The following is a 25,946-nucleotide window of genomic DNA, read 5'->3' as shown; positions in this document are numbered from 1 at the left end:
ATTTGTGATCCAGAAGTTCAACTTTGTTCCAGAAAATTTTAGAGATCTGCCCATTTGTCAGCCTCTTACCATGTTTACACCAGTTAACACTCTTTGATTTTCTTCTGCTTGCCAGAGAAGAATGCTAATGACCAGCATTGTGTGTTGATTTGTGTTACAGTTGCATATAAAACCACAGAACAGAGATAGAAGTCTGTGGTCTTTATAAATTTCAGCAGGGCTACTCTAGGTGATTAGGCACCATGATATTAGAACATGACTAGGAAGCCCCCAGAACACAGCAGAAAAAAACCCTAATGCATGCAATGAAGAATTCATGTGTCGCTCTATTGGGAACGGCGAGAAGAACAGCACAGACTCTCTTGTGGAGTCAAACTGGAGAATTTCTCCAAGGTTTATTACCTCAGGGCTTTTTTTATAGACCAATACGTGAAAGTACAGAAAAGAAAACTCTTATTGGTTAGTAAACTAACACATCACCATCATTGGTCAGTGGGGCTCACCACCCCTCAACCTTCTCTTGCCAGAAAACAAGGAACAGACAAACAGCACCTGCAAGGCTGTCTTCTGTCTCTGAGGATTGTTTTAATTCCTCCTTATGAATTCCCAGGCCACTTTCCCAGGCAAGACTGAGAAAGTTATGTGGTCTGCTATTCCACAGGCACAGTGCTGCCTGCTTCACAGTTAGCATCCATATTCATGGGCTAAACAAATTACAGAAATAATCAAAACATATCATGTCTAAGTGCTTAGAATGGTTAGGAAAGCTGCAGAAAAGAGAGGAAAGAGACAGAACAGGCATGGAAACTTTATTTTCCTGTATTTTGGCAAAAGCAATGCAGACAGGAATTTTCTACCTAACTGATGTGTCCAGTGCAGTACTAAATCCAGCCTGTTAGTAACAGAAAATAGCTTTTCATGGTGGTGGGATGAATGTATGATAAGCTGCATGGCATGGCTGCAAATTCAGCATGGCTTAAAAACTGCAAACTAGTTTGAGATGTACAGCACATCTGTCTGGACCCAGCCACAAGCCTCCTGTGAGATACTTGGTGACAGTTAAGGATGAATACAAACCACATAAGGAAGACCGATTCCCTGCAGGAAATGATGAAATACGACTTTTCATTACTCCACTGAACTGTGCAGGAAAAGTATGCAAAGATTGTGCTGGCACTTTATTATAAAAGCTTTCCTTTTAAACACCACTAGTTTTCACTACACCCACAGTGCATAATATCCATTACCATTGAAAATCCTGCAGAAAACAAAAAATATAATGTGTTTCCTTGCTTATTCTACTTCATTCTACTATTGTTTTGGTTCAGGGGAAATTTTAGGAGGAAATTTTTGAAGTGGTCCCTTTTAGAAAGCAAATTTAAGATGCCCTTTTCCTAACATGTTTAGGAGAAAAATATTTTTTGAGAGAAGTGGAAAAAATTGTTTATGTAAAAACAAAGTATTTACAAACATGAAAAAATGAATAATATTAAACAATGAGACCTCTCATTGTTCTGAAGAGAAGGCAAATTCACAAAGTCTTTTTGTAGAGTATAGCTTGATTCGTTCAGTCTTATTAGTCCCTCCTGTGCTGGCAAATGTGTCCTGGACTCTGGTAGGCCATAGGCATGAGCTTTTGGTGGTTTTTTGGAGTTCAGAGTATGCTCAGAGTACGTTTGAATAGTTTCAGGAAAAAAAGAAAAGCTACAGTTCAGGGAATTTTTCTGCTTCAGTTAGCTAAAAAAACTAACTAAAAGCAAAGGAGAGCTTTCTCCTGCTGTCCATGCTGCAGACAACAGCAATGAGAAGGAAGTGTGGTTGCAAGTGTGGTTTCTGAACACAAACTGCGCACTTCTTCTCCCCCACTTTGCTCTCAGAACAAGTCTTAAAGGTTAAAGGTTAAAGTCTTAACTTAATATCTAGTATAAACAAAACAGATGATTTGGGATACAAGCATCAAAAAGTCATAGCACAGTTATCAAGCCATCTACTCTTACTGCTTCCTTTGACTAAGTCTGAAGTTCTATTATTAGGCTGACACCACACTAAAACTTTCATAAAATTTGTTCTCAGTGCTGACTGTAATCAATCACAAAGGCCATTAATTGTAAGCACAAATATTTCTTTAAAGTCACATCCACCTAATTGCAACAGTCAATCATGTATTTGCATGACTTACTGCTGCCACATTATGCTTAACTGGTTTCATAGATAAAACTAGGTGCCAGATTACAATCCAGTAGTTAAACCTTGACAGCAAAAGACTCCCTAACAAACAAGGGAAAAAAATCTGTGAGGGATTATCACTGTGAATGGTCTTTGCTGGAGTTATTCAAAGTACTGTTTCTGACTCTCATATAGGACCTGCTGCAGGTGAAACTCACTGCTTCCAGTCACTGGAGCATTGATTACTTCTGATCTGTCAGAAGCCCTAGGTATTGGGGATTCAGACAGATGAAGGGACAGTGACAGAAGGGGAAATGACACAGAAGCTCACTGCTATGAGTGACAGACCCTTAAGTATGTCCAAATGTTATTCTGACTAAAAACAGGATCCAGGAATGCTCCTACAATCTAAAATTCTAACAGCTGAAAACTTACTATAAGTTTAAGTAGAATAACCAGTTCTTTCCAGTGAAATCAGATTAGATGAGAATTAGTGGAGGGGTAGGAAGAGGTGAGTGACTTTTATCTGGCCCTTTGCACACACCTTTTCTCAGCATGAGTTTGCAGGGTTGAAAAATATCTTTAGCATTTTCTTCAGCTGTATTCCAATGCACATTCTGAACCCTGTGATGAAAAGCAAGCATACATTACAAAAAGATGTTCCTAAAGACTCTTTTATTCTCTTCAATTTTCCTTCCCCACCCCACAATTGCTATCAATTCATTAAATCACATTTGATACCAAGGGAAAACTGCTATGTTTCCTTCTCTGTATTAAAAATCCATACCTAATAAATAAAAAGTATGACTTATAAAGGTCTTTTTTCTAACTGTTGTATTAGTACACTTTATATTCTTTTTATTTGAGTAACTTCATTTAATTCTTATCCTTTTTTTTTGAGCTGACTATCTATTTTATGATAAGCAGTGAGCTATGTTTGTTAGCTTTATTCTACCAAGTGAATCCGAACACTTCTCAAACACACGCTTACAGCACAGACAAGTTTTCTAAAGAAAATAGAAGTTGTTTCATAATATTCCTCATTCCTAATTTCAACTTCGTGACCCAAAACATGGGTTATCATTATTTTTTTCTAGATAATGGGTTTATCCAGGTCCTAACCTGTACAAATATAAATGTAAGACTAATTATTCAGCAAAGTCTTAAATAAGTTAGTGGATAAACCATAAAATGGTTACACCAGGGGTTATAATAATTCTAGTTAATTACAATTCATCATATTTTACTGATATAATATAACTTTACAGTAAATTAATGTGGAGGCCCAAGGGCCAATAACTAAGATCCTCATCCCTTGACCTTGGAGAGGTAGCAACAAGTAATACCCTCTGAGGCTGGGATCAGAGAATGTCTCTCTCCCACTGGTTTTGGAACTATATGATAATGTATTGTTAAGTTTGTTCTCCTATTGATTTATCAAATTGATGTCAACCCAGTTCAGCCCATTTACCTTATACGTACACTCCCTAGAACGTTCTCTCCTCTCCTAATCCCCTTGGTCTTAGTTTGGTGCAGTTCTCTGCCCCTGTTCTCCTATTGGTTGTTCCTATCCCTAACCCTGTCTATGCACCACTTTTACCCATCCCCATTGGGCCCTGATCCTCACATCCATCCCCTCTTGCCCCATATACAATCCTAGACCCTCAGCCTGGTTTTTTTCCCTGGACCCCTTTGAAGACTAAAGCTTTTTGGATTTCCATATAAAGACCCATCCCTTTATTACTTGCCAGCCTTTATTTTAGCAGCATGTTCCGGGCCCCAAAAACACAGGTCGCTTCTCAGGGATTTGTTGTGCACACACCACAAAAAATTAACTTTACTATTTTGTGGAAATGAAGTAGAAGGTATTCCAGTCTCTGTTGCAGCCTTACTTCTCCACTCTCCTTCAGTCTGCTGGCTCAGCTGCTCTTAAGAGACCATCCCCATCAATGACCTGAGTTTGTATACACATGTAAAGGGTGGCTGACGGGTCATTGGTAATAACTTTAAGTGAAATCAGCTGTGGGGTTGGCTCATGGTCACGTTCACCTGAACACCTGGCAGGGCGCCAAGGATGAGCAGCAGAACAAAATTTTTCAACTACAGAGAAGTCAGTTTTCTGATTTTTTTATGAGAGTTTTACAAACTACATCCTCCTCTCACAAAACATACTATGAATGTTCCTTCCTTGCTGGTCTGCTGTTTTGTTTCTTCTGTTGTTTGCTTTTCCCTAGTATCAGTATGGAAAAAAAATAAACAGTGGATGGAAACAGTGAGTTCATTATATTCAGTGCTGGACAACAATACTGAATGTTAAGTGGTATTTTAACAGCAGTATTACTTTGAAAATAAGTTGAATCTTTGTACTGTTCTACCTTTTTCAGATAATGCTGCTGCTGCCCAAAATATAATAAACTGCAGTAATTAAAATTATTGCTCATCTAAATATGATGAAGATAAGAAGAAAAAATAAACCAAACTGGCAAGATGCACAAGTTGCAATTAAGAAAACCCCAGAAACCTATAATGATGTATGGTGAAGTTATTTATGGCTTAGTAATTATCTGATAGCTAGTTTGGTTCAATAAATCAGAAAGGGAAAGAAAACGGAAGAGAAAATATTGCTACATTGTGACTACTTAGACATGCAAAAGAAGGTAGAAACAATGAAAATCCAAATAAAATGAAGATCTATGAAAAGAAAATGGTTCACTACCACTGATCTCATAAACGTGAGAATTGTTTCAGAGGTTTTGTTTATCCTGAAAGCACAAAATCCTGCACTTTCTTCTAGTACATTGTAGAATTAGTTGTACAGTCACAAATCTCTGTACCTGCAGTGGACAGGGAGAGAACAAGAGCAGAAAGATGGACAGTGGTGTGCTTTTCTTAAAAGAAAGAAGGAGATCAAAAATATGAAACCTAAACTAGGGAAGATGCTGGCCAAAAGATAATCTGCAGACCTTTTGGTGAGCAAGAAAGTGAGCCCAGCATCCTGAACTTCAGTTCAGTACCTCTCAGTCACACATCAGAAATGAATAATAAAGTGTTTTCAGCTATTAAATATGAGACATTAAAGAATGGGACCTTTACTTCCATTTTTTAAAATGCCACTTGTAAAATGTGCACATCCAAGCTGAAACAACAACAAATGGAGCTATTATGGAATAGGAACACCATCATTTTTAGAACAGCACACTGCTGTTGTACAAGAGACCTTATCACTCAGTATTTGCTTCAAAAAATCTGCCAGGCTCAGTTTACAGCTCTTGTACGTCGTGCTGCTTGAACCCCAGCCATCACTCAAGCTCTCTGTGTCTCAATTACCCCATCTATAAATTGCACAGTGAATTCAAAGTATGTGGTTTGAAGAAAACACTCCATTGAAAATAAGCATTTTTAACTTCGAAATCCAAGTATGTTCCTTTCTCCATTTACATAAATAAGTAAAAGAAGCTACTTTGTTTTCCATGGAAAGTCTCTGGATGTTGCTTTCAATAGAAAAGTTTAGGCAGTGCAATCACAGGACAGCTATATCTGCTGACAGTGATGGCTGCATCAAGGGCTGAATAAAAGGTCTTTTCTCTTTTCAATATTCTTTGGTTTTCAAAAACTTTTTTCCTCAACTGATAGGAAAATCATTCCCACTCCCTTGGAAAAATCATTACAAGTTAAATGCATTTAGTAATAGCTTGTTGGACACAGCTGAAAGAAAAATTACATATGAGGCTGAGCAAACAATTCTTTTATGAGTAGATACAGCTTTCACTTGATGAGCTATATGCAAAGTAGTCATACGGGAATCCTCGCTATACTATTTTGGGATTAATGCCAACATTTCTCCAACATTTTAAAAATTACATCTGTTTGATATCATTTACAGCCAGTCTCTCTCAGCTGAGAATGATTCATAGCTGAATATGCCATCAGTTATTAGCCAAGTACATGCAGTTCATACTTTCTTGTATATTCTTGTAGTTGTTATTTATTCTTGCTGCACTTAGAGCGCGACCTGCAGACCACACTAATACATAGCTCCTAAATCACAGGCTAATTTTTTCAGAAATGCTGGGCTTTAAAACAGCATGAAAAATCTTCCAACACCAGAGTTTAGTATTACTGTCAGCTTCTTACATGGCCATGCAGTTACTACAGATACACTTTCAACAGCTTAAACAGAGCAATACATAAAGGCTCTCATTTAAAACATCTGTTAAATATAAGCTGCTAAACAGGCATAGGATTCTTCACAGTCTTCAGCCAAGATGCAAGCTCGTGATTAAATACTTTGCTAAAGAATACAACCAGTCTTGTATTATCAGTATTATTATTGTTATGAACTCCTGTATATAAGAATTCCATAGTTATTCCACAGACCTTTGTGTTAAGACAACAGAAACATTTTCTTTAATATATGCTGTTTTCCATTATCACATTATTATGCTGTTTTTCCAGTTATCACAAAGTATTTCTTTATCAATACAAAGCATAATAAATATTTTATCATTATGATTTATTTTGCAGTAGTCACATTTCTCATTTTATTTCTTTAAAATAATATACTTCTCTGTCAATAAATAGGGTGTCATAGTAGTATGTTAGTTGATGAAATCTTCATTTCATAATATATATGCAAACATAAAATGAATAAACCTGACCTACAGTACAAATTCTAATTGAAGACATTTATTAAAAACTGTGTGTTTATACAATCCCTGGAATATTAATTAAAATGAATTAAAATTACTAATATTGAATGTGGTTACTCTTGTTTTTAAATGCTCCTTCACAGGGCTTCTTCTATGAAATGTTTTGTCTAACTCTACAATTTCTCTTTAGCATTATGACTGAGTGGTAGGATTTCCTACCAGAACAACACCTGCCAGAAAATTGTGAAATCAGGTATTAACATACAAAGTTTAGAACACCAACCAAAGTGGTTAATTAAACAATTACTAATTATCAGATTTTTAAGTCCCAAAGCTGACGGATGTCAAATTATCACACAGAATAGATAAGTAAGGATATAAACTTCAGCAATAAAAATAATTTGTTCGCCTCTTTTATTACCTTTGTTACCAAAAGAGCCCAGGTGATTAAACTATTGATAACAAGAGTTTAATTTGGTGAGTTAGCAGTACTGAATAAGGAGTGACAGGTCACTATAAAGGGAATTTAGTTTTGACATATTTGGAATTACACAATAAAACTTGATTCAACCACTGCAACATTATGAATAGTTCAGTCAGCAATATTAAAACAGCTGGACAAGTAATACACATCTATTTGTGATATGTGTGGAATGGATACAATCAAGAGCACTGTTAATTAAAAAAGGACAAAAATCAGAGATGAAAATTCAGTTCACTTTACCGTAACCTTCCATTTGAAGCTGTAAAGATCTGAGACTGCCAGTTTGCCACATAAAATTGAAACTTTATTCCTTCTGCTGCCCATTTCTAGTTTTCTGTGAATGCTGCTAGTTTTCTGGTTAAAGTAACTACAATGGTATCATCTGCTACAGGGGTAAGTATTGATTGACTGATGATTTTTATATATGCATTAATTTATTGCATTGGCATTTTCTTTGCCTGGTTGACAAAGGATATGACTATTACAGGTCCTAAAAGGAAGTTTGGTTTTAACATGTATCCTTTAATTTCATATACATATAGAAATCCAGGTTTTCTGTCAGCTCAGAAAAGGTAATGACCATTTTATCTTCACAACATAATCTGCCTCTCAGCCCTGGTCCTTATTCCTGGACCAGTCTACTGGATGTTGCAGGCATATAACACTATATTTAGTTTTCCTGTCTCTGGAGACCAGAATTCTAACCCAAGAGCCAGTCACATTCTAAATGAAATCAGGAACTTATAATTGAATAAAACCCAAACGACTTACCCTTTTTAACTGAATAAAACTTGTATGACTTAGTGATAAGACTTCATCTTTGGCCCTAACAATACAAAATCCTTCATTCCTAGGCAAGCCTGGAAAACCATACTTAGCCTGAATTTACCATAAACCTTCACGGTTAATAATACTCTCACTCACTGAAAACCAGTAAGCCTGTCTGAGCCCTGAGATTACCTGAGATTTATTCTAAATCTAATCCTAGCCTACTCTGAAAATGCTGATAAACTCTTCTTCCCTGCTGGCATTTCACCCCAGCAAGACTTCTAGAATCTCAAATAAAAATTTTGCATTTTTATAACCAAAGTATATTCAGCAAATACAATACCTTACAGGCAAACACCAGCTCAATAGCTAAATCAGCTCAGGGCACACTACAAAAGAATGAGGATAGATCTGAAGCTGACATCATCAGTTACTCACTCCCCCTTCAAAACTTTCTGGCCAGGCTCTGCAATCCTGGACAATCATATTGGATTCATACCTGAGGCTTTCAGTGGACTTGAATTTAACTCATGGACATCTGGTTCTTTGCTCTCAATCCCAGCTCTAGTTTCACACCAAGGCAATGGATTCCAGCCACAGGCATTATCCCAGAGCTGTGAACATTAAAGGATTAATCAACAAAACTTTTTCTCTGCGATTCAAAACCCTAACCCTAGAGATCCCTTTTGGTCACCACAACTTGTCAAGAAACACCAGAGAGCACAGAGAGAGCAGTTTTGATCTCAGCCCCAAGGTCTGTCACCACTACCTTCGCCTTTTCTATTCCAACACCTAATGTCACTGGAAATACAAAACAAGGCTTTTTTGCATGTCCTGGGGTCTCAAGGATCCATTCATCTCCACTGGAACCAGCTGTAAGCTACACAACAAGCGCTAATCCTAAAATGAGTCTGAAGGATCCTGAGTTTTAGTTGATCTTGGGGATATTTACCCAACCATAAGTTTTCCATTATTATCACTGCTAGATTTTATCTTATTTCTGTCCTAAAATCTAGACCATAACAGGGATTACCTGATCATTCCTTTCAAATGATTCCACAAGGTATTCTTAGGACAACACATTTATCTAGGACTTAGGAAAGAAACACAAGATCTTGATATATTCTTCGATCTTGCAAGGCTGCAGGACTAACATGGAGTGTGGCAGCAGTAAAAAATATGCTATTGTTACTTCTCAGAAGACTGAGAAACACTCACAGCTAGTGTGAAATAGGTTGGAATTCACTAAGGACGACAAAACATTTATTGCCGTCAGAACTAGAATGGATGTTGATGTGGGTGGGGAAGACAGTTAGCACTTACCTTCAAGCAAACATATATCCACTGGACTGTGGCTACATCTAGAATTAGAGGTGATTTGGGAAACAGAGACCGAGAATCTCAATTTACTGCTGGCTTCTACACTTGTAAGCCTTTTGAAATCCAGGAATAATCTTAGCTGCTCAAGCACTGCTTTCTCAAATACCTGTACCTATTTCATCATTAACTTTAGATGTACTCTAAAAATGAATTTTCTGTTTCTTACCCACCCTCATTGTAAGCCTTTTATCCCCACCTAAACCACCTTCACATTAAATCCTACAACATCCAGAAACAAATGTACCCATTGTCACTCTACAGTCTGCAACACTAATCTTTAACACGTCCCTAACTTTAACATTACCATCACACCAAAGTGATTTTGCAATTCCGGAGCTAAGCACAATCCAATTATTCTACTATATTTCAATTCTCTACTATGTTATAGAAAAAAGATTGAGTCTTTCAACCTGTTTCTGATTTTGCTTTTTTATAGAGTTTAGAATGACAGAATGACTTTTTTCTTTTTTTTTGGTGATGTTTTCACATACGTTCATAAATCTTGATAGGTCTGGCTAAAATCAGATTTGCTGCTTGATGTCTGTATTTTGCCACCTGAGCCATTTATACAGGTTAAAAAAGGGGATAGCAAGTAACTCCTAGAAGAAAACAATTCTCTCTGCACTTAAACATCCTGAATGATTTTTTTCACAAGTAGTCTGTTTTCTCTATTTTAAAACCCAATTCTTTATCTGTCTTCATCCTCTGCACTCTGGCTTTAAAAAGTATATGCTATGTATGGAAGCCTGCCATGTGGAACACAGCTTTATCTAAATCCCAATGGTGTGTGTATCATAGTGGCTACTTGAATCTAAGGCCAAATTCCTCTTCCCTTAGTTGCACAGAGCTCTGAACAGGGCAATAAGGAGGAGTGTGAAGCGAACCTGAGTTTCTCTGGAGTTCTGAAAAACAATGGAACAGATTCTGTTACACAAAGGATGTCAAAAGAGAACTGCAGCAAGTGCGCCTAAAACAGAGCATTTTGTGGTGGAAACTACAAACAAGATGCATGACACATCATGTTGGAATGAAAACAATTCTAGGACGATGTAATTAGTGCTGCAAAGTATCTTGGTGCAGAGGAAAGAAGGAAGGAAGTGCTTAGACTTTTCAATGAGAAATGTGCTTCAGAATGAGGCACTGGTGAAGTTCAAACAAGAGGTTTTCCATTGCAGCATAAAATTTTTTGTTTTTTGGAACAGAATTTTCTGACTTCCTAAAGAAATGTTCTAGAATCAGTTGCAGGAAGAACAGTAAGACATTAATGTCTTTGTAGATATATGCTTCAAATATCACAGGGATAGACTCAACAGTATAAATCCTCATGTGAGGCGACAGCGAGAGATTAAACAAAACAATTCTCTGCTGCAATATATGTCAATGCATACTGTGAGACATTTCTCAGATTCATCCTTATTCAAGCTCTTAAATTGGTAACTGAGTGACTTGCCCCTCCATTGTTTCTAAAAAAAGTGCAAAGAGCCATTAACTCCTTAATACAGCAGGCTTTGAAGAGTATCCAGCACAGAGGACTGCAAGTTGCTTCTTGCAGCTGAGCAAGCTACTGTGAAATATTGATTCTAAAGTGATCCCAAAGCTTTCTTTGTGGTAGCATACTTACATGTGCACAGCACCATCCTCATCTTGGAGAATTAACCAAGATTGAATGAATAGGAAAGAGATGCTGATGTCACTCTAAAGCAACCACAGACAGCATTAACTCCAGCCAGCGTAACTGCTCTTATTCTATCTACGAAGGCCAGGTTGGATGCGGCTTTGAACAACCTGGTCTAGTGCACATGGCAGGGGCATTGGAGCAACATGATCTTTAGGACCCTTTCTACCTCAAACCATCCTGTGATTCTGTGACTGGACTGTTTTCAGGCTCCATCACATCCAACATAATGAGGGTCGGGCATCCTTTCCTGAGTGTCTCTTCCATGAAGTCTGACAGCATTAATAATACACTTACACAGCACTGGGATGTGATGATAGAGCAGTGTTTCTCTGGAACTATTCTCAAAAGCAATGCTTTCTACTGTAATACTTTAGCTTGTTCTGCAAAGTTGCCTTCAGGCAAGTCCTGAGGACCACTAGGACATTTGTAGCAGAATACCATAATCATATTTTAAGTGATTTTGATGACAAGAATACATGATTTCAAATGCTAACCATTATTAACATACATTGAATGAGATATTTCAAATGGATGTAATAACAGATTCTGATTCTGATTCTAATTCAAGATTCTGAACCAACAGAGTTTCAGTTCCAGCAAACACAGAACTGTGATGTTTGCAAGCACATTGGTAGACTGTGAAATTTAGCTAAAGGAACAGCTAAATGCCATATGATGCTATTTCTCAATGCCATTCATTCTTTTTTGTCTATGTAAACTTGGTTTCTTTTAGTATTCTTAGAACTCTTCAACTAGCTGATAGCTACTAATGCTTCCCATTGTTTTTTCAAGTCAGCAGCTTACAAGAGAACAGCTATATTTACTTCCTTTTGTTCTTTTTAATTTGTGTTGATTACAAAGTGCCTAACATTTTACTCCAGTATACTTAGTATCCCAATGATGTCAGAAAGTTGCTGTCATTTAAAATCATGTTATATACTGCCTTCTGCCCTAAATCTGCCCTAAAATCTCAGGTGGGACAGTTGTTCCTCTAATGTAAAACTTGCTTTATAAGGGAAAATACTATGAAGTGTGTCCCAACACCACAATGGACAAAAACACCCTCAGGGCACAAGTTTCTGACAAGGAGGATCAGGTGGTATGAAAGGACATTTCCTTTATAGCGGCAACAATTTCTATGTGGGCATTGAGGCTTAGATCTCCTGAGGAACGTGAGTACCATCCTGTAGTGATTCTCAGACACACAAGATGCACACAGATGTACAAATTTTTCATAACAAAAAGATATGCCGAAGTATTCAAATAATCAGGCGGTTTCAATTCACTGTGGATTTTACTAAGCAAAAGACTTAAAATCAGATACACCATTATCAGTACAACTCCCATTAGGATCTGCAAGGCAGAAAGAATGCCAGTGACTGACCTCTACCACAGAATAGTCAGGCTTTGTGTGTCCCCATGGTTATTGACCTTCCTGTTGATGTACACGGGGAGAAATATAAGCTAGAAATATTAATTGACTCCTTTTCTGAAACGTAATCAGGAATTTACATGAAAATCATTGAAAATATCACCTGGGCTTGAAAGGAAACAGAAATGGATAAGGCTTAGGCTCAAATTTTATAAACAAAACTCATGTAGTATCAGTGAAACATTTGAGACAATAACAGAAGACCCTAAGAGTACTCCTTCATATTTAAACAAACTAAATTAATGTTCTTGTTGTTGCTAAAGAAACACATGCACACAAATTTCCTGGGAAAATGTGGACAATGATGGACAGGTAAGAGCCTTCAAACACCTCTCCTCATTCTCCTGTATTCCCATAGAAAGGCTCGCCACAGTCTTAATCCTTGGGCTCTGAAAAATCATGGACACATTCACAGCTTCTGGACAAGACACTGACTCAACCTTTGTTCTTATCAACAACATAAAAAAATAACTGGCACTAAAACTTGCAGAATGACCAGAGTGCAAACCCCAAAACTACCTTCTCTCTAAATGCACCTTACATAAGTGCAAACTGGAATTGAGTCCTTCTTTCAAAAGTATAACCAGTAAGCCTAATTTTACTTTGTGCTTTTGCAAGGCATGAAAAAAGTACACATCCATGTACCACAGGTTTTTTTTAGTATCTCATGTAATTTTGCTCACATGGAACTCTTCATCCCTCTTTCTAATTTTAAATATTTCTCAAAGTTTGGTAGCTCAGAAAAATTCTAATTTTGAAAGTAACATGTGTTGTAAAAGCAAAGAAAGAAAATCCAAACCAGGTGAAGCAGTAATTACTATATACTGGCTGTAGCAGCACTGAAGTCTGCATCTTTTTGCTTTGACTCTGGTCAAATGTATGCAATCAATGTGACTTATTGCAAAAGACTTAGGAGATAATTTTGAAAATATCTCTGAAATGCAAAATTTGAAAGTTAGATGAATTTGAGATGGCCATATTGATTTTTATTTTACACAGAAATATCCTGTTTCAAAGTGGATCTCAAATCTTTTAAAGCAAGATCTAACATTATAAACGTCTTCCAATGCTGTGTTTCCAGCTCTGAGCAGGCATAGTCTTAACCCTTAACCAGTCTGTAGATTGGTGGCTTCTAAAAGTGTGAATGAGTTCCTGAGTTACTAATGCCATGCTCTTTCGGCAGTCTTCTAGACCAGTTCATTAAGGAGCACAGCCTCAAAATTGTTAATACATACTGACATTGCAAAGATTTTCTGTACACTGAAAAATGTACCCTGAGCCCTCAATCTTTCACAGGAACCAAAGACATTCAATTGCAAGCATTTAAATTTTCCAAAATTTACCTAAAGAGCAAAGAACTGTAGCAAGTCATAGATACATTAAACAAATAAATACACAAAAATGCAGTTATCATCAAATGAAAAATGTGAATCTAGGCTTAATTGTATGATAAAATTTATCTGATCTTGTTCCAAATCCTCCATGTCAGGTTGCTGAGTAATCAAGCATACTTTGTTTTTAAATACATTAACAGCAGACAATTTAAGGAAATAATTTCTCAGCCTTCTCTCAGATAAACCTACCTCAGTAGTGATAATGTCAAACAGAACATTTTCTCTCTGGTATTTTCAGAAAAAATTCTGTTGTTTTCCCTTGTGACTATGTGCTAATAAATATGGGAACACTCAAAAGGCAGAGCATGTGGCAAAGCAAGCAGTTTGCATTTGCAGATGAACTCATCAGAGTCTAAACTCTCTAGAGGGTGGACATTTTAACTAATTGTCAATAGTATTATATACATTTATGGTGGTCTAAGCACAACCACACATTCTAATTAGTGTAGTGGAACAGGATAAGTAAAACTGAGGCTGACTGGTGTTTGCAAGGAGAGAAGTTGTATTATGTTGTATTATATTTTCTTCAATAAGTTTAAAGTCCCATTTACAGCGGTTTGTTCCCCCCCTGCTTTGTTGGCTTGACCCAAGTTATCGCTTCCCCTATACTGCCCATCACTGTGACCCAGCTCCGTGTCCCATCAATCATTGTAAACCCTGCCCCTTGTTCCCAAATATTCCATGTTCCCCCTCCCATTAAGTTGTCAATCCTCCCTTGAGTCAAGCCCCTTTCTGGGCCACCCTCTTTGGAATTCCCCTAAACCTCGATGGCCCATGTGATCCATTCTCTGACCCAGGTTTTTCCCAGTGGTTTATGACTTATGTAACCCCGCCTTGTACTCCTCCCCTAGAGCTTCCCTATTGGTTCATGATTTGTACCTGGTCCTCCCCTCTGTATAAATTGCTGTATGTTTGTGTTTATGTATTTTGTCCCTGGACTTTTCAATGAAATAAACCTCCTTGGAAACCGTACAAAAGAGCCTTCTCTGATTCTTACCCTGACCCTAGGCACTGATCCATCACGTGCCGTAGAGAGCGGCCTTGTGGCTTCTGAGCTGAGCAGCCCTGCCCTACCACCACCTGGACTCTTAATAGTCCAAGGGTGGCCACACTCAGCACAGCCCGGAAAGGGGAGCCAGCAAATCACCTCCACTGTGTAAATGTGACAATTCGTAGTATTATGTATATTTATGGTGATCTAAACACAATCATGCATTCTAATTAGTGTAGTGGAATAGGATAAGTAACACTGAGGCCGATAGGTGTTCGCAAGGAGTGAAGTGTTCATATACCATTTACTGTGCCTGGTGATTTTGATAACAATGAGCCTCCTGGTTTCTGTGAGCAAATATTTTTAGCAGATCAGTTCCACCTACCTAACCCTCTCACACACTCATGTTATATTAGAAGATGAACAACTTTTAAAAGAATAGCTGTGATTTTCCATTTCACCTTCAACAATTGTCTGTGTCTTCCAGGAATTTTCCTAACTTGTAGGAGTTACCAGATCACCAATTTCAGCCTATTTTCATAACCTTCAAATTGCATAAATGAAAATCAAAAATTGAGGTTAAGATCAGCAGTATATTAACCATTTGATGATTGAGTTGGCTCAGAGAACAAATTTGATATGTTAGAAACATTTAAAATACCCTGAAGTTACAGAGGTAGAATGAACAAAATTTTTCAAAAGGGTAAATATATCACTAACATATTATTTAAAATTTAATGCATAAATATTAAATTCCTTCTTTTTCAGTAAACAATCAGGCTAGAGTGCAATTATCATTAAAGAGAATTAAATAATAATTACTAGAAATTATTAGAGGTAATTACAAAAGACATTAAATGTAAAGAGAAACTCATCTTCAAAAGAACAATATTTTTCCTGTGCATTTAAACTATGCCTTTATTTCTATTAATGAGATGCATAATGATGACTGGCCATTTGAAAAGCTAGAAGTCTGTAATTGAACAATTATTAGTGTCATGCTGCCTTAGGGCACTATTTGTCAAGAGATTTATATTATGGTAATTATAGCCACTCAGGCTTGAAGTATAGGTAACATCTTCTAATGGAAATAAATTACCCTTTATATTTAATTTTTTTTTTTAATTGTAAGTTTAGGTTCTCTGTTTTATTATTTAGACCTTCCATACTAGGGTCTTTGAGAATACATTCCTTCCCCCCATTATAAGACACTATCAATTTCACTAAGATACAATATTATACAACTTACTATTTTACTTACCTCACCACAGGGGAGAAAAAAAAAAAAAAGACAATTTTTTAAATTCATGTCTGTGGTCTAAAATGTTATATTTAAATTTAGTAATGTACAGAATTGCATCTATAATTCCTACTGAAAGACAAAAGAAGCTTAATGAACACACAAAAATTCTTTAAACCTTTCAATATATTTAATTACAAACTCATTCATTCTTTAATACCTAAATGAATCAACAGAATGTCATGGTAAAACAAGATATCCTTGACCATTCTTTCCTAAATGCTTTTCAAGTCCTCAAGAAATGTAGAGATGATCTCCACCCCCTCATCAAAATGTTGCTTTATTTCTCACAAGTACGAAAAATAAAAGGGAAAAAAAAGAGGGGAAAAAAAGAAAGAAAGGAAAGAAAAGTCTTGCAATTACTTCTGATAATAGACTGTGGGTGGACTCTCACAGCATAATTCATTTTGTGAGGTCCAAATCCTAAAGCAGATTTAAAAGAGCTTTAAAAATACAATGATTTCTAAATGGAGAGTGTTTTTCTGTTTTCTGTTGATTTTTCAACTGCCATTAATTAAGCTCAAGAAACCTGATTGGACTTAGTAGTTTGTTTTTTTTTTGTGGGAGAAACACTTAAGAAGCTTCAAAGCCTGACAGGATGCTGAGCCAGAGCCTGAAGGATACTACAGAGCACCAAAGGCACCATGTATTTTTTCCTCCATCCACCTAATGTGAAGAGTGATTAGTTCTGGAACCACTCATTAAGCCTACATATTGTGTGCTTTAACTATTGCCCATCCCAGAGAAGTGATCTGCACGCTGGCAATATTGCAATAGGTTTTCAGATCAGGAAGTTCCATATGTCTCCTTAAAACCTTTCCAACACAGATATAATCAACTTAGAACTTACAGGGGATGCCAAAACCCATAAATATAGCTTGTCACAATGAGTACAGAGTGATTCCTAGTATAACAAACATTATGTATTTTTCCACAGAGAAAATAACCCCCACAATAGGCCCAGTCATTCTTTGGCAGCAGATGGGACAGGACAACCAGTGCCCTGGCGAGGATTGACATTGATTATTGCAAGCATGAGCCACGCAGAATTAGGAATCAAAATTCATCATTACATCAAGATTACTATGACTGTGTACACTCCATGACATGGTAGGAAAATCAGTAGCCACATATTAACAGGCATGACCACAGGCCCACTTCACACATAAAAAACCCCAAACCTTTTCCAGGAGGGATCTGAAATCTACCACTCATTGATGCTGGCCAACAAAAAGAATCACCTTTGGAAGGCTTACTCCAGTGTGCTTCACTGACACATTGCTACTATCAAAGTCTGAAATGCTCTTCACTGTTATTATTTGTGTTAAATAAAACACAGTGGTAAACACTTCATTCTTCTCACAAATTCTATTTCTGTCAGCTCAACCATTATTACTTTTTTTCTTGTCGGTTTTAGCAAATAGCCTACTAAAAAGCTATCTGCAACTTAATTAAAACACACATTATTAATGTCGTGTATACATGGAAAATCTTTGGCAAAATAAGTAGTCTCTATCTTTTGAAGCAACTGCAATTAAGTCTGTCAATCTGTACTCATTGCTGAATACAAGAAGAAAACAAGACTAAATGAAGCAATTTGATCTGCTTCAACTATCTCTGCATAAACTGCCTTTTCACATAATACTGGATCAAGACAACTACCCATGGATCAATTATAAGAAACTGTCACTCATACAATATAATGTATGATTGAAGGTGCTAGCAAATTTTGTTTAGAGAATAAGTAAAATTCTATTTTATTCATGGAAAATTTACCACTAATTTTAATAAAAAACATAATTTCTTGCTAGTACATAAGAAGTAACCTTAATTTAAGTACAGAATAGGAAATGGCTGCTTAAAATATATGTAGCTAGATGAAAGTATCCCAGATTCCAAGGCTAGTATTTTGAAATATTTGTTGATATTGCAGGTTTCCCTGCTGCCGTCCGTCAGTTTCATGGCTGCTCTCTAGTTTGATCAGCAGGTAGTTCAGCCTTTTTTCCTGGATGCCAAACATCACCACAGTTCTTAAATTACCTTCTGCTTCTGATCTTGCATTAGCTCCAGACATGTTACATAGCTATTAGTTTTTTACTTGACTATACAAAAATTTCTACAATTACTATTTGCATATTATATACATTTAAAGTATCAAGAGTAAGATACAGAATTCTATATCTGGTGAAATGACTTGTGATTCCATTGGCACTCTTGTTTCACATATTTTCAGACTCAAGCCATGCCTGCACTGTGATTGCCATCAGTCCTCTCTGTAATGCACCTGTGGCAATGGCAGGTCTCAGGTTTCACCACAGAGTCTACAGCCAGATGCAAAATGATAATGACATGCCATGTGCTCTCTGTAACAAGAGACATGCAGGAGTTTTGAGGAACTGTGAATGCAATTAAACATGAGAAAACTTTAAAAAGTCATAATACACTTATAATACGTAATACACTTTCACATTAGCAAACATGAGTTTGGAATGAGCAAAACACCCACAAACACCCGCCTTATAAAAAAAACCCAAAGCAGCTTAAAATATGTGTTTTGACTCAATGATTTCTTCAAGAACAAACCCTTGCATCACACTGGATGAAATTCTAGACTAGAGTGCAGTGAAAAACTTCTACTGATTTCAAAAGTCGCAACTTTGTCTCAGAGCCACTCACTTCACCAAGGTCCTTGTCTGCATTCCATAAGCTGTAAAAGGACAAAGGTCTGTTCAGAGGCATGAGGGATACAAGATGAACCTTCCAGAGTGCAAAAATATACAACAGGACATTATTTAGAGCACAAAATGTACAGTAATTAAATTATGTTTTAAATATGTAAATTTAATAGATGTTCAAGCACCATTTAATGATATGAACAATATAATGCCTAATACTGGCAAATAATATCGGGATAGGATTATGGGATTAGAAAAAGCAAGTACCTCAGATGATTCTCAAAGGATAGAATCAATGCTGAATTAGTTTACAGCTGTTATACTGTTCAATGCTCTTTGATAGCATCAACAGGCGAGCAGGACCATTTTACAACAAAAATTAGGTGATCTCTGCAAAAGAAAGGATGATCGCAAAAACAACTTCTACAAGTTTCTGGTTTAAATGCTGAAATGATACTGAATCTCTAAATTTAGACATGGGAACAAGAATCCCTTGAGTAATGTGGTTACCAATGTATTTACAAGGTAAGGGCGTGTATGACCCCATCAATTTGTAACACAAAAAAGAATCTTATACTAATTGCAAATAATCAAGCTTATCAGTGTAAGTGCTAAGATGCTACCAGAGAACAATTTCATGCAGCAAGTAGACAACAAATTTCTTGTTTTTCCTGGCTGAGCATAGGCAAATAGCAACAAAAGAATATTTAGTTAATTATTACAAGTTCTATAAATTTGAGCACTGCAAAATGTAAAAGTTCAGTCCACAAAATACATCCTACTAGAGTCTGTTTTCCACTAACAAAATGTTGGATCAACATTTCACTGAAAATCACTAATGGATTTTTATAGGTGATAAAGGACAAAGAAAAGCATCCCTCTCTACCCTCTGTCAAGAATTCTACTTAACTGTAAGAGTCATTAAAGACACAACCCCCAAATTATTGAAATTGCTTAGGTAAATAAAGTCATCAAAAGAAAGTTAAATATTCGAACACACACTAAAATTATTATGTATGACCAATTCCAACAAGCTGACTCTAATTATTGTAGTATGCACTTAAGAATTCTAAGTAAAATCAGAACTGCTGAGAACAAAAATCTCCTTTGTCTCCAACTGACAAAAGTGCTGCACTCCCCAAACACAGATTCAGTAGTAAAATACAAGTTACAATGTTCAAGTTTCATTTTTCTGGTAAGAAAAAATAGAAAAGCTTTTAAAAGAAATCAAGTATTTCACTGTTTCATTAAATGCTGTCTTCAAAGATATCTTCACAGGAGAGCAAAATCCCAAATTGTTTTCATGCCTTGAAAAGCCTGTATTAAAATTTTTTCACTCTGCCAGAGCAGCAATGAAGAAAATATATATCTTACAGAATATCTGTATGGTCAGACATTCACATTTGCTGATGTATTATTGTCTATGGGAGAAAAGATAGTTTTTCACCTTCTGAAATAGTTTATATCGCCTCCCAATAATGAATGAGTGCAACAAATATTTCTTATAGAATAAAATAAAATCTTAATATTTCCTAGAGGGAACAAAGGAAAATTATAAGTATTACAGTATTTCAGACAAAGGAGTGGTTTGACTGAAGTGACACTTGACACACAAACTGCCTCAACTCTTTGAGCTATGGGTCTACAACTATTTTTGTGCTAAAGTTCCAATTTATAGTAATAGTAATAGTAATAGTTATAGTCCATCATAACACCTAACTATGAAACTACACTAAGACTTTTCAGAAGTGGTAGTCTTATAAGCCAGTGAAAAAATGAAGCAGAGAGATTTTGTAATGCTAAGTACCTAGAACTCAAAAGCAGTCAGACAGATCACTCTTCTCACATACATGCCCAAAAAGTAGTATCTACCTCAGTGTCACTGTAACTGTAATGAAACCAAAAATGCCATGGATTAAAACCCCTCTCTGAAGTAATGAGATCGCCAAAAAGAAAGGAAAAGCAGGTCAGGCATAATGTGCCTTTGTGATTTCTCAGGACAGCTCACTGTGCCAGATGCTGTATAAAGCCCAGGGAGACAATATTCCTGCTAGCTGAATCATCCTTATCCTCATCACTCAGAAGGTACAAGTTGTGTTTTATTTGGTATAACAATGTTTCTTTAGTGACAAGGCACAGAATGGCTGTGAGTTGAATGGGAATTGCAGCAAATCTTTTGATTTAATACTTGGACCATGCTTCACCTTAAATTCACCAGTAATTTTTTACACTCAAGGTTCAAAAATAATTCAATAAGCTTTCACGTATCCTTGAACAAACTACATTTCTTCCTCATCTCAAATTTACCAGTTTGGTTTGGATTCTTCACAAGATACTTTTGTATAATGCGTGATAATTTTATTTGGCCCATGCAAATTTAATGTATTCTCATGTTTATGGAAGCATTTCACATCCCTTTTGCCCAGTAAAAAATTCAACAGGGCTGGTGTAAAATAGGATCAAGCATACTGTGTGCTGATAAAAACTTAATTGTAATATTTTGAAAAATTTGGTATTTACTAAATCAAGAACTTGAAATGCAGTCCTTCCTTCCAAGTAGAAAAGACTGAACAATGTTCTGCATTATCTGAGATATATTTATAAGCCTCCAAAATCATCCAAAATAGGGATAACCTGAAAATCTCGAGGCTCAGGAAAGGATACTCACATTTATAGTGACTGACAAGAGAAGCAAGGGCTATGAAGGGAGGCTTCAGGCTAGAGGAGATTTGCACCAAGAAAAGAAAACTGAACTCTCAGATTAAGTTGATACAATGGATGTCATTAACAAGTGAGATATTTTTCAATCTTTTTCAAAAATAGGTGGTTATTTAGGAAAAGACAGAATTGTCAGTGGAATTCCAAATATTCTAGATAATTTACTATGTAAATTACACTTCTAATTCAGAATAGGCAGGGATACATCTGGGTTGCTTTTCTATTTAACTCTCTGATGTGACTGAACTTTAGATTAAATTTGATGGAATAGATTTCCCATTTATATTAAATGACATCAAAGAGTTTACCTCTGAACTCCAAATTTAGATTTCCTTGGGCTTGAGATTATTTCTGTGTTCCAGTTATTTACCGAGCCTGCTAATGTGAAGATACCCAAACCAACATCATGACTAGCCTACCAATTTCATAATTAAATATAACAGTACTCTGATCCAGAAACAAAACCTCTCATTCATCTTTCACCATTAGTTCAAATAATTTCCTGCCTGTTTTGTCTGCAAGTTATTGTTTTCCACTCCTGAAGCAGGTTCCTTTTCTTGTTACCAGAGGCAAACAATTAGATGTGTGAACAGCAGAACTAATGAAGCCTGGTTTACAAATCTCCATGGGAAGCTTCTGATGCTTAATAAAAGGAAAACTGATTAGCTTTGGGGTTAATAAGTTTGGATATTAATAGGGTCCTTCTCCTCCACTCAGAAACTTGTATTCAGAGCTAACACTTTAATTCTTCCAGGTTTCTGTCAGATATAAAACACTGGCCAATCAAAGAATCAAATACATAGTGTGATTGAAAAGCCTTATTCTGGGGGAAGCACTGACAAAAATAAAAATCTTATTTCCTTTCATAATAATAATAAAAAAAATCAAACTGGATAAATAATTCACAGCCCTTGTCATATATTTTCTCTTCATAAATGAACATACACATGGCCAGTGTCCATGAAGACAGCAGAATTCTGCTTCAGAAGTCCAAACACTGACACCAGTACTTCCTTAGACTTTTCATCCCACAGAAGTCAGCAGAGTGTATGGAAAGAAGGGATGCCAACAAAATGCTTGTGGGAGCATGCAGAGAAATAATCACAGGTGAAATAATTGCCTAAAACCATGCATGGAAAGGATTCACAAATCACTAACAAGGGGACAATGCTGGTGGCAGGAACAGCTGTCTATTTGCACCACGGGCCAAATATGAGCACTCTGCCACTACTGCTGCATTGCTGCTTGCTGTAGTACTTGAGAAAGTTCCAGCCTCTGTGACATTTTAATAACTATTTAGATGATAAAAGCAATCTGAAACATAAAACTACAGAAGTCAGGAGTCTGAATTTCTCAAAAAAAGTGTATGCCAAAATGCACACATTCAAAGCATTTTATACCAGATTAACTTCACATATATTCATTGTAAAAATAATTATAGAAATTCTTGTCTGAAAAACTGTTTTAGGAACAAAATCTTGCACTTTTACAGTGGAATATATATGTATATGTACACTATTATACTTTTCTGTTACGTAGCATAATATACATCAAAAATTATTCAACTGAAATCCTGTAGTTTGGTTGTCAAAATATTTTTTTTTATTTTAATTTGTAATCTGAAACCAATAAGAACTTAAGGATATATATGCAACATATGCATTTTCCAAGTATTTGTTAATGCATTTTTTTCCTGACTATTCTTATCAAAGGTCAATGGTGGAAAAAAACACCCCAAACCACAAAACAATGAAAGACATCACTTCAGCTGATTGTTAGATGGACTAGTCCAGACATCTATTTCCCACAATGGCATTACATTTAGTTGATTCACATTGACTATGCAACCATGACTTCTATAGAGGATGCATGAGCCAGAACTAAGGAATCCAAGGAAACATCAGGTTCTTTTCCACTAATAAATTGCAGCCTGATACGCAATACTTCAAGACTTGATGGTAAATTTTATGCGCAGTAAATGTAACTATTGGATCACTTATGTGATTGATATTGAAAATGCAACCAACTGCACTTGGGAAGAATGTGTTAAGAGTCTCATTCTAAATGGGCTAATGGACCTGTTCTCTGAAAGCTACTCAATAACAGTGTTGAAAAATCACACTCTAAATTTACAGTATTGTTTTCCAGCTGTTGCTGGCAAACAGTTTAGGAAAAGTGTTTTACTTTTTTTAAGTGCATGTTTTCAGGTATGAAAAGCTCTGTTAAAATAAAATGCATTACACTCCTTATAACTCCTCCAAGGGCATAGCTTCTTGTTTTTTTAACCTGTAGAAATGTCATGTTCATAACAGGCATCTTCACATTCCTATTAGAAACAGGAGTTTGATTTGATTCACATGGTGGCAAGTCAGTGCACTCTGCCAGGTAAGAGTACTGGGATGGGTTTTTCTCTGCTCTATCCATTTCTGCTGTCTGGGCTTGTATGATGCTCAGTTACACAAATCAGGAGCTCTGAATCCCATATCAAAATCATTTGTGCAAAGAAATGGGAAATCATTTCTCTGGATTTTGAAAGCTACTTCTAGATGCACAGAGCTGTCAAATGTCTCATCATAATGAATATGATTATGATCTTGCCTCTCTTTTTTCCACCACTTCATGGCAGAATGAAACCGGCTATCACAAATAATGAGAAGACCTCAATATATTGAGCCTGTCATTTACAGGTATACAGATTTATGCAGTAATACCATAAAACTGAAACCCTTATTTCACCCTTGAAATGTGCTTTGATTCATCATACTACATTTCAGAGGGAAGTGAAGCAACTGTTTATTCCAACAGTTGTTCACATTACACCAAAGTGCAGAATACTTAATGTGTATATTAATGCTTATGATTGAGCACCACTTCACTAATAAATAAAGGAGGAGCACAAAATTAAATAAGGAATTCTAAAAAAAACACAACCTTATAATTGCTGTGTCTGTTTTTGAGGGGTAGTGGGGTGGAGTAAGGGTAGAAGGTCATTGGATATATGGTTTAAAAATATAGTCAAACTAAGACTTCTAGAATGAGCAGATACTTTTTAGTTACACCATCAGGTTCAGAAAAAGCAGATAAAGGTTCTAGCAAGTCCTTTTTTAGATCTAGGAGAATCTTCTAGATTTTCTCTCTAGGAGATCTTTTAGATTTAGGAGAAAAATTTGAAAAAAACATTTAGACATTAAGAACAATTATTTAGGATATAATTAGATATGAATTACACTGCTCAGGAGAAGAGGAAAATTTGCTTGGAGAGTCAAAGACTCAGTAAGGAGCTGGGGTGAGAGCGGGTTGCCCTGTCTCAGGGAAAAGTGCTACATGTAATCTGTAACCTGTGGAACTCTAACATTAATGGGAGGCTGAGGGTGGACAAGGACTTGGACGAGGCTGTAAAGGAGAAGAAAAACAGCATCTGCAGTGAGTCCATAGCTTTTGGTATTTACTAAGTTATGAATTTGAGTTTCCAGGCTCATCTTTCAGAAGTATTTTGTAGGTCATTCTTTAATTAAGTCAGAGCAGTAGCTTCCAACTTGAATTTTGCTTTGAAGTTTCCTGCTTCTGTTTCAGACCTCAAGAACTACTTATGTGCCTGAGAGCTTATCTGTTTTTTTATTTCCCAACTATACTTAGTCTAATTAAAGATGTTACCCCACCTGTAAATCTTCTCCTAATTAGCAACTTCATGGATTTGCTGATGGCAAGTGCAAGAGTGGATCACTCCACTGCTATCAAACCAATAGGGAATTAAACTAAGCATGCTGAAATGTTATTTCCTCATTAAGAAAATGCAGAAACACCTTTTCCTCTCTAACAAGACCATTACTGTAAAATTCTGCCCTCCAAGACTGGAGTGTTCTTGTTGAATTCTGAGAGAACACCTATCTCATGCTATAGTGGTTGTTGAATGAAATTGTGGTTAAAAAATTAAGTTTCTCTGGTATGCAGGTGTCACAAAGGAAAAGATGAGATAGAAGCATTGACACCTGTAAAGAGCCAAATCAAAACTAAATTAATTAAACAATAATATGTTGTTAGTGTAATGTAATACAAGATAAAAGGCTAATGTTGGAAGAGACAGAGGGAGAGGAAGGTGTCCATGGTCAGTGCACATTCCCTACAGAAGTTAAATAGGAATGACAAGCAAAGAAAATGTCTTCTGGGTTTAAAAAATTTCCACTGAAGGATCTATGTGCTCTCCCATGTAAAGGCAAAGCCAGAGAACTCAAAAGGCAAACTAAGCAGATGGGATATTGTGAGTGATCCAAGAACTGACTTAATTGTATGGCAAAACATTATGTATGTACA

The 25,946-nt window shown here is 36.3% G+C and overlaps 1 protein-coding gene and 1 long non-coding RNA gene across 2 annotated transcripts in view; one reads left to right on the top strand and one right to left on the bottom strand.

Annotated features, from left to right (window-relative positions):
* The window catches only part of GAB3 (GRB2 associated binding protein 3), a 774,285-nt gene that overhangs the window by 237,552 nt on the left and 510,787 nt on the right, over positions 1-25,946 (top strand). The gene's annotated exons all lie outside the window — the stretch shown is intronic.
* Positions 16,789-21,027, bottom strand: LOC147650549 (uncharacterized). The gene is made up of 2 exons (XR_015276340.1): positions 19,185-21,027; positions 16,789-18,949 (listed from the first exon to the last, which is right to left on the bottom strand). It is a non-coding gene; the product is annotated as an uncharacterized LOC147650549 (long non-coding RNA).

Source organism: Cyanistes caeruleus, chromosome 14 (genome assembly GCF_971803275.1).
Source record: "Cyanistes caeruleus chromosome 14, bCyaCae1.hap1.1, whole genome shotgun sequence".
In the NCBI taxonomy this organism is placed as follows: Eukaryota; Metazoa; Chordata; class Aves; order Passeriformes; family Paridae; genus Cyanistes; species Cyanistes caeruleus.
The sequence above is the reverse complement of the archived record's forward strand: the minus strand, read 5'-3'. Positions and strand labels throughout refer to the sequence as shown.